Source organism: Meleagris gallopavo, chromosome 3, assembly GCF_905368555.1.
Source record: "Meleagris gallopavo chromosome 3, MGAL_WU_HG_1.1, whole genome shotgun sequence".
Classification (NCBI taxonomy): Eukaryota; Metazoa; Chordata; class Aves; order Galliformes; family Phasianidae; genus Meleagris; species Meleagris gallopavo.
The window spans coordinates 72,012,275-72,023,057 of NC_139406.1; positions in this window are offsets into that span (position 1 = coordinate 72,012,275).

Below are 10,783 nucleotides of genomic sequence, written 5' to 3' on the forward strand. Positions count from 1 at the left end.
GCCTTGTTACAGCCTGCCACTTTCTCAAATAACATGGAGTGTGCTCCGTCAAGCAGGAGCCACCACGCACCTGCCCACCCCTCGCCCTCAACAGGGGGACGGCCCAACGTAAACATGCAGGTGAAGAGGTTGAGATGATGAAAGACAATAGACCATTACCAGAGACTTAATGGTGTTGTAAAGGAGATAAATGTCTTTGAAGTAGCACCCTTAAAACATGTGACCTTTGGGCTGACCTTTCCTTTCAGATTATGGTATGCAGATTGTTTTATATCGGGGAGTGCAAACAGAGCAGGCAGAGCCAACAGCTCAGCCCCTGTGCTAGAGAAGTACTTGGACGTTGTATCCATCTGGATAGATCATTGTTTACTTGATCTTACCAAATGCAAAACTCTATCACAATTACTGCCTTGCAAGACACATCTCCTAATAAAGCAAGTTTATTATTTCCATTCAAGTGCCTATAAGGCCAAATTCTGAAGACCTACAGCCAAGTCCAAATCCTCCCTTCAGTCACCAGAAGCTTTCTGTTATGAATGTTATGAATATCACCCAGCCAGTTTGTCTGGAGGAGGTACACGTGCTGCACAGCATGTTATTCACCAGCAAGGGACTCAGAGACCGTCTGGAAGGATCATCATCAAGAACAATGAAGATGCTGGGTGCACAGAGGATGAGAGTGTGAAGGAGGCCATGTGAAGATAAGCAGAGCTCATCCACTTCTCTTTTCCCAGATGGGAGCTGGCTGATGTGAATTAGCACTTTTTTCTTCCTACCGTCCCAGCATTGATTTATGCTATGTAGAGGGCAAGCTCTTCTAGGCACTGGCAGCCCTGTTCTGTTTGCATGGTGCCTGGTGTAATGATGCCCCAATCCATGACTGGAGCCAAACACATAATAAATAAGAGTAAGAAGAAAGCCAAAAACGTAATTTGAAAGGTTGCATGTTGCTCTTTTATATCACTCTGAGAAAAAACAGAAAACTGGGGTTTTTCTGAATACAGACACAGGGAGCTATCTCGGTCTGCAGAAGTGGAACAATTGCTGCTAAGCAAGCAAAGACGAACAAATACCATCAAGCGAGGCCCCAAGTCCATTTTAGCACCCCTGTAAAACTGCTTTAATTAGAGAGATCTGAAGGTTGAAGCCAGCCAAGCCTGAGCCGGCACTGCAATTGCCAATGCTTAGAGAAGCAGGGCTGCTCTGTGCCACCAACTCCATGTGCAGCTGGGGCAGTGCTGGGGACAGTGCCAGATGCATTTTCATTTGCTGCTGTGCCTCCTGCCCTGGTTGTTGTCACATGCTCTGCAAGCAGCTCCCTGCACTTCCTCGAACTATGTGACAAGGCACAATAATCTGCACCTATTTGCAGCCACATGAATGCCAAACTTGGGAATGCGCCCTGTGAGCAAGTGCTGCCCAAGCCAAGGAGCTTCCTGAAATATTATCCCATGTTTCTGTCCCACCTTCATCTCTGGGGCCGTAGATGGATTGCAGCCCACTTCATCCAGTTGACAATGTAGGGCTCTGAGTTTCTCCATAACACCAGGGCAGGTGTCTCTGAGTCCTTCTTTCATTCAGCCTTAATTTTGCTGTGTCCAGTGGCTGCAGAAAAGGATGAGCACCAGAAGACAGTTCTGATAATGCCCTTTAGAAAAGCTCTGTGCTGTGTGAATCAAAGGGAATGTGCAGGGTATGGTTGTTTTGGGAACTATGTGGAAGGCGGTACCACCTCTACTTCTCCCATGGTCATGCTGTCACCTAAAAAGCTGCTTTTGGCTTCAGCAGGGAATGGGACACTGAGCTGGAGGGATATGCACTTTGGCAAGCTTGCAGGCAGAGAGGTGCTCACAGCACATAAGAAGTCTGAATAGTGTGAATCTCCACTGGTTTGGGGTGGGATTTTGGTTTGCTCTGTAACTAGCTTCAGACATCTGTCCACAGCAAAGCCAGCAGTATTTGACCATCATGCAAATTCCATCATCGACATAACATGTTGCTGTTTTTATCTTTCCCTGTGGCCAGAGAGCTTGCTGTGTGTGTTCCTTAGCTGGAATTGAGAGTAGGTGATGGGTGGCAGGGGCTCAGCCACCCTTCCAGGAGGGCATGTGGGCAGAGGACCTGCTCCTGCAGGACCAGAGACCAGCACCAGCTTGTTTTGTCTCTGTGCCACAAGCATTTGCTCTCCACAGAGCTTTCTTAATTTGGCTGGATGGTATTTATCCCCTCCTTGGGAGAGACGGCTGAGACTGCAGGCAGCATGATTTATGCCAGTTGTTCAATTTGTGACAACTGCTGTCAACAGTTGTTCATTTTAATTACCATTGGTGGGCCCAGATGTCTCAAAGATGAGCTCAGTGCCACAAAAATACAATAAATACAGATAATATTAGCAGCTCCACTTCCTTTTGAGGGAGGAGTGCAGGACCACTGATCACCCATTCTTCTGTGTTCCCCTGCTGCCTGCCCACCTTCAGCACAGATCTTGAGGGAAGGGCAGGAAAGGTGCTGGACTGGCTTTCCCTTTCTCTTCTCTGGTGCACTGTATGTCACCTCTGTTTCCTCACTAAAATAACAATTTGGCTTATCTGTAGTATGGATATGTATCAGTCTGCCTGGACTACAGACTCTACATTCTCCTCCAGGCCTACAGTGCAAGTGGGACGCATTGCAGAGGCAGCAGAATTCTCTGCCCATCTCTGTTCTCCCCACTGTTTCCCAGTCTCACTGTACCAAAAGGCAAACTGCAGTCCTAAAAACCTCTTAGTGGAAGCATATCTCCAAGGACTTCTTTCCATAGCTGGATGTACAACCTGCTACAAAGAGAAGTTATTTCACAACAGCTTGAGCAACAATCCTGACCCCAGCTGCAGCAGCATCCCATGGGCTCAGAGAGGTGCCTGTGTCCATAGAAGTAATCCTATGATTCTAGAAGTGGCCTCTAAGATGGTCATCAGGGATCCTTTCAAGAAATGTAGATATTTGGCACTGAGGGACATGGCTAGTCAATATAGTGGTGATGGGTCAATGGTTGGACTAGATCGTCTCAGAAGTCTTTTCCAGTCTCAGTGGTTCTATGAATCTATGATTCTGTGAGGTTCTGCCCACTCCCTCTGGAAACAGAACGCTCCACAGTGGATTTTGGCAAGAGTCAAACACTGGTCATGGCCATTACAGAACAGCAAAGAGAACCCAGAATGACCTTTATGTTGTGCCCCCTTGTCAAATGCTACGTTGCCTTATGGGACAGGCCATGCAGTTGGGGACTTCGTTAAAACTCAGGAGGGCAGAATGCAGCCCTGCTTCACATCCCAGCTAGGAAACGGTTCATCCTCTCTCCAGGGTGGTGGATATTATTTACCAAAATCTACATAAAAATGTACTGAAAGCCACAACTGGGATTCCAGTGCCTGGGCACAATTAATAAGCAATAGGGGTAATTTAATGACTTCATTCTAATTATCGGATCACAGTAGGAATCTCATAAAAAGCTTTAAGCCATGTGGGTAACGTTAAAGCCTCAGCAACCTACCAACAAGGTTGCTTACCTTGCAGAGTGCTAGAGGGTTCCGTTTGTTCCTTGGTGTGTTCTTGATTTCCTACCATGGATTGATACTAATGAATTTTCTGGTGTCACTGCAGAAAGCACTTCAGGCCTCTCCTACTCCCGCCTCTTCCTTCCCCTCCTCCCCTGCATGAAGAGATGTACCTCGTCCTTCACCCTGGGCCTGCAGGCACTTTGGGTTGGGGACGATGTGCCCTGTCTCCATGCACAATAACAGTCCCCTATGCCTCCTTCCCCATGACCCCCAGCAAAAGGCAGCCCCACATGCCATGGGCACACATGTCCAGCGGATAAAACCTGGAATGTGATACTGCAAGGGCCAGGGCCAACTGGAGGCAAGAGTATAGTGCAGGGTGCGCCTTACAGCACTGGTAATCACACTGGACACATACGGTTATATTTAAGTGCTGGGTGTCTGCTGGCTGCGGAGGCTGAGGCAAGACTGGACTTGATTAGACATAATGACAAAAATGGACCAACTGTTGCTGAGAAAGCCTCTGCAGCAAAGTATTACCTCTTTGTTATTGAGATATTACTGTCTGAGGCTTCGCTGCTTTCAACTCCCCATCATTATCTTTACAGACTTCCACTGCACTTTAAATAGGTTCCCAAGTTCAACTTTTTGCCCTGGGCCATAAATTTAATGTACTAAATATTTTCATCTGCTGTAGAACACACCATGTTTCGAAACTTGTTACTTTATGGAAAAATAATGTGAGTTGAAAACAGGACACAGATTTACAATATATTTTTTTTTTAAGTATAACCTTGTTCACCCTAAAAATGTCAAAAAAAATTTTTTTCGTTATCCACTGTCTGAGTTAATGTATATTTTTGTATCTTTAGCTAGACAGTGTATGCTATATCTAAATCTAAGGGAGAAAGAATATGTTGATTGCAGATATATTTAAATCAATATTAAAATACAGGTTTGCTTATTCTCCCTTAAAATCTGCAATAAAGGTAGCTGTTTTTCAGGATCCATTTAGTGAAATTTTTTTGTATTTGATTACATTTATGTGCACATATTTATACACAAATAATATTTTATCAATGTCTTTTGCTGTGATTAAATATATCTGATTTCCGTCTCTGAGACGTTGGAATTATTTCTTTACTGAATTGTACCAGGTAAATACAGATTTATGCGCAAAGTTTTATATAGAATTAAATAATCCTGTGTTTTACAAATCACTGTAATGTATAATTCAGTTCTTTGATCAAATTAATGGAGTTGTTACTTAATTTAGAGAGTCTCTGAGTGTCTTGCCTTTACTGATGTGTGTAGTAGCTTTTAATCTTTATGCATTAACTAAAAGCCCACTGAGGACTCTGTTCTTCCACAGCTGAGCTTCTTGAGATTTATGGAGGCAGAGGTAGAGCAGGCAAGAAGGAACACGCCTGTACCTAATGGCTGGGGGACTTCACCCAGAGATTTTACATGAAACAGCAACTGGATAAAAAACAGCGATAGAAGCATAGAATCACAGAATAACTTGGCTTTGAAGATACCTCTGGAGGTCATCTGGTCCAACCCCCACTCAAAGCAGGGCCAACTTCAAAGTGAAATCCAACCTCAAGTTAGATCAGGTAGCGCAGGGTCACAACCACGGAGGTATGGTGTCTCCTGGGATGGAGGTGCTCTGAGGAGCAGACACCAGGATGGTACTGCTATCGGAGCACCCCTCTAACTCCTGCCTTGTGCTCACTTTCCTTCCAGCCCCGTGATTTTTGCAAATCTGTCTGTGCAGTGCTGCTGTTTTCACAAGGACCTACAGGCCAGAGAAAGATGAGGGTACTTGTTTGAAATGTGGGAATGTGGTTTAATATCCCCTCAGGCAGAGGAAGCCTCAAACCCTTCCTTGAATGGTGGTCCATCTGCTGTGGCCAGAAATGTCGCCGACCACAGGCGTTCTTGTATTATTGATTCAAGTCCTGTGTCTGGTGCTGAAACCATACGGATGCCGCTGCATCCCCTTCCGGTAGCTGTACCCCCTTGAGGGAGTGCCCCAGCCGTGTCCCAGGCCCCAGCCCTGTGTGGGGGCTCTGACAGCCCATTCTGCTTCTCCTTGTGCCTTTTCCAGGGCAGATCATTTTCTTACAGCCTTCTCGTCACTGGGCAGCCCTGTAAGGTGGCTAAGGAGCTTCCATCCTTCCTGTTGTGGGTGTCATTGGAATGTGCTGAACCTCACACCAAGCCCTTGCAAAAGTCATCGTCCTTTGAAGTGTTACAGTACTGTAAAACGTTGTTTAACCACAAGCTCTCAGAAAGATTAGTACTTTATATCACCCTTAATTTTACATGTTGCTTTGCATAATTTACTGTTTGGTTTAGGGAACTTAAAGTTTTTTTAAAAATCACAGAAATACCTTCCAAAGGGCCTAATGAAAGATGTATCTGTTGTAATGGAACTGTTAGTAGCACCCTTCACTTGTCACTTGGGATCTCAGGGTCACACTTTTGGTATGAACACTGTTTAGAAACCAGTGAGATTACTGCTTATTCATTTAAAACAAAAAGGAATTTGAGAACAGTCACTAGAGAAAACAAGTTTACTAAGAGTCTTGCTGAATGGACAGAAGGTAAAATATTTGTTACTGAAAAGCTTGAGCATCCAATAGTCCTGTGCCTTACCCAAGTTCCTGACCCTGATGGCAGTGTTTGCTGTCCTCAGACCCTGCAGTAGTGAAGGCTGAATCAATAACCCAAATCTTTTTACTCTACATTTTTCCCATCAGGAAATAACTCTCTTTGCAGCGACTTGTATATGGGCTAATGCAAGTTTTCCTGTGTTTTATAGTTCAGGCTTATAGACCCCTATTGCAGCTTGCAAAAGCCAAGTCTTGTCTTGGCCATCTTGCCATGTTCCCTACAGGCAGCCTTCATATACAGCTCATATTTTGTCCTTCAGCAGAGCTCTGCAAAGGCATATCAGGGGGTAGGCAATTATCCTCCATTAGCATAGTTGCCTCCATTAGCACGATTTGATAACAGTGGTGGAGAACAAGACTGGATAGGGAGGGACATAATAGCTGGTTCCCACAGCTGATCCTAAGGTCGGCAAGCATGACCAAAAATGACAGCGTACTCCCTCTGAGGAGAAGGCCCCATGGAAAAAAAATGTTATGGACGTGTTTTGTAGGCATTAGGAACTACTATAGAGGTATACGCTGTACTATGTATTACATAATTATAATTTGATGTGGTCTTTATATGTAAACATACACAGGTTGCTCTGAACATAATGTCTCCTTCTGTGGAAACTACAGCAGATACAAAGAGCACAATAACACTATTTTTTGATAGAACAAATTCTCAGCTACAAATCATTACTTTTTAACATAGTCACTACCATTAGCTCTGTATTTTCACCAGTGATGAACAAGAGCTTGCATGCCATGCTCATAAAAATCTGAACCAACAGAGGTGACCCATCGTTTTACAACTGTTATGATGGCATTGTTCCTAGGAAAGTGTTGCTCACGCAGTCCGTCTTTCACTGGCCCAAACAGATGGAAGTCAGAAGGCTTCCAAACTATTTGGAACTGGTGAGGTAGGATTGTCTAAGACTGGCGAAGTGCTCCATGGTCTTCAAACTGGTATGTGGCCTGACATTATCGTGTTGCAGGAGAAGAACTGCCTTCTTCTCTGGCCTGACCTTAGAAGTTCAAGCCTTCAGCTTAGTAAGCATTGTGATGTAATGGTCAGAGTTGATGGTTTTTCTGGGTTCCAGGAAATCCAGAAGGATCACTCCCTTCCTATCCCACAAGACAGTGCACATCACTTTACCTGCTGAGAGTTGCACCTTGGACTTTTTCTTCTGTATGGAATTCTCATGTCACCACTACATGGTCTGCTGTTGTCACTCTTGTAGTGCTGACACCACATCTCATCACTGGTAATGATGAGACCCAGAAAACTGTCATCATTAGCCTTGTATTGGTTCAATAGGTCCTGACAAACGCATATGACAATCTTTCTGCTAGTGTGAGAGATTTGCGGGACCCACCCAGTACAAACTTTGAGATATTCCAATGTTATCACCACTGTTTCAATTCTATTCGAGCCAAATTCCGCTTTGTACACAATTCCCTATTTGTAATTCACTGATTGATGTGAATGAGCTGATCGAGACGCTTTTCATTTTGTGGTGTGACAGCTGTACATGGCTGTCCAGAATATGGCTTGTCACTGCTGTTGAAAGGCACCACTGGTCTGCTCACTGCGCTCACATCCACTGTTTGGTCTCTATAAACAGTCAGTGAGCATGGATTAAAGTCAATGGACACACATTTTTCTGCATGGAGGAATTCAATGACACACTTCTGCTTCAACCTCACTTCCATGTCAGACATCATTTTGTCAGACTGTCCCTCTGCTGCCATCTGTCACACGGCAACAAAATGTCACAGAATGTTTCCTCCCTCTACAGCCATACCACCAACGTCTGCCTCTGATACTGTGGGCCAACATAATAAAATAGGAGGTGTTACTTTCAGAGCAGCCCTAGTACATTTACGTATACAAATATATGTCTATATATATCTATAACTGTATGATTCTATACATATAATATACAACTGTTACATATCTAGTGTTGTATAGGTATAGAATACCACAGATGTTGTAGAGGAGTCAAGCATTGAGCCAGCTCTCTGTAAAACTGGCCCATACATACTCTTTCCATCACATCTCAGCCATGCTGCTGCCACTGGGAGATGATCTACTGAAGAAAAAAACAGAGCCATTCCTTGGGCACAGAGCAGTGCCCTTTGGTTCTGCAGGACCCAAGCCCAAAGGCCAGGCATGTTTGGTCCAGCTCACCTTTGCTGTGAGATGCTTTGGAAAGTCTTTCAGTTGATCAGAGAAGGGTAAATGTACTCCTTGCCTATCTGGGCATCATGGGAGCCCCTGCTTATTACTTTTTATATCCTTTGTATGGATATGTTGGCATTCCTCATAGCAAAGATAAAAAGGAAAGCTTTTTTCCAGGCTTTTCTGTGCATAACTTGTTTTGGTTTGGTTTGTTTTTTTTGTGCTTTAAGATCAAGCAGTGGTGGCTGAAGTGGCACAAAGACAGTGCCCACCTTGGGATTTGGAGTCAGTGCAGAAATGCCCAGCCCTGCGAGGGCTTCCTCCCAGAGGTTTTTTTCGGTCCAGGCAGGGACAAAAAGAGAATGCAAACCACTCCATCACCAGTAGCTCATCCCAAAAAGAAACCACAGGACACTTCTCAGAAGCCACGTCTTTCCAAAGTGTTTGCAAGGGTCACACATGCACACTGATAGTGTGCACAATAGCACCATCTGGTGACTTTGGCCTTCAGATTATATTTCCATGGCACCATATTACCCAGGGGACAGCTTCTCTTAAGTGCCTGGGCTGCCCTTCTCCATACTCCTTTCAGCCATGACATCCAGGTGTTTGTTCCAGACAAACAGTAGACACAACATTATATTTTAAAGCTAAGACTACCAAACTCTCTGCTTGGTGCTTGTGTGACCCAGTATTTTTATATTCCCGGGTTTCAGTAAATTTGGATTTTAATTCTTTTTATTTATTTATTTATTTATTTTAGGTATTTGGCACATATTAGGCACATTACAGCATCATCTGCCAAAAGCGAGGAGAGTTTGCACTGCACAGATATGAAATGGATTGATGACATTTTGCTGGCTTTCTTGGAGGTTTGTTTCCTGTTCCCTGGGGGCAACTTGTCTCTGCACTGACATACATTTCTTCAGGTCAGTGACCATATCCCATCCATGCTCCACTGTTTCTACCACTGCCACTTGCTCAGTATTTCATAGCAAATACAGTCAAGAGTAGGAATGTGGGAATCCAACCATGTTGTTGTCTTTCTTGACTGGCACATATAAAAGCCCTGAAACATGCACAAGGATGGCAGAAACACAGTCCAACATTATTGTGAATTGCAGACGTTCAAAGCTTCTGCTGCACCTTTCTTTTGCTTGTTGCATGAGAAAACAAGCAGTGATAATAAAACACATTTTCCTCCCTTAGTGAGGATTTCCAGGTCTTGGTTGGCTTGAGGCAGAGCTTAGATAAAGCACAACATGAACACAGAATACTGTCTTTGCTCCACACAGTTCACTGCAACCAAATGAGAGATTATACCTATGGACTCCTTTCCTCCATCACCTCAGGAAGAGGTGTTTTCTCCTGGCTCTCACCACGATGCTCATCTTTTCTTGCCTCCCTGCCCTAAATCTACTCATTGCATCACATTCACCAGTGATTAAGGTGTCCCATGTGTTCCTTCCACCTACAAAACCTTTGCACTCTTTCTCTTGAGACAGACAGCCTGTGGCCAGAGAGCTCACAGAGCCCCTAACAAGCAGAGCAGAGACAGGTCAGCTCCAGGCCTTATCTCACGTGTAAGCTCTGCCCAGATCTCTGTATGGTTGGTTGGCCATGCCATAGCACCAAATTCATGAGCACCATCCTGTATTCGCTTTTAATATCCTGGTAAGTTATTTCTGTGACAATATTAACTATCACAAAGTCATCATTACTTTACTCACTACATTATCCAGAATTTGCTAAGCTGTTCTGAAAGCACCATCAAAATAACAGAAATTACACCATGCTTCCTCTGTAGATGACCGGAGGCACATTTGGAGATGTCTTCTCTGTTGTTTTGAACATTTAATTGCTTAGGGACTAACTCCTAGAGCAGAAAGATTTGCATGAAATCAGCCAGTAATTAATGCCAAGATGCAGTTTTCGGGCTGGTTGTATATGATGGATGCAGTTAAGGAATAAGGATGTTCTACGTGACCAATTTGTTGACTCTGTCTTGGATGTGCCCTAATCTCTTTAAGAGGTAACTCACTGCATGCAAAGAGCACTTCAGTGCCAGTGATTTCGTTTCTCTGACCTCTTAATGGAAGAAATCCTCAGATGTGGCTTCTTCCCATGGCTGTGTTCTGTCCTGTGCTGAAGCATAGAATCATATGACTTATACGATCTAAAGAGAAACCAGAGTATCTGGACAAATAGCCTACGCCTGCTCTAGCAAACCAAATACAGCCAAGGCAGATCTCCAGCACTTACACACATTGGTCCATGTTGGTCATGGCTAGCATGGAGCTGGTGTGCCCTTCACCCTGCTCCAGGCACAGTAGTTTACCCTCCACTACTGTGATGTGAAAAACTGTAGAATACACATACTTTAACACAGAAAATGTAGTGGG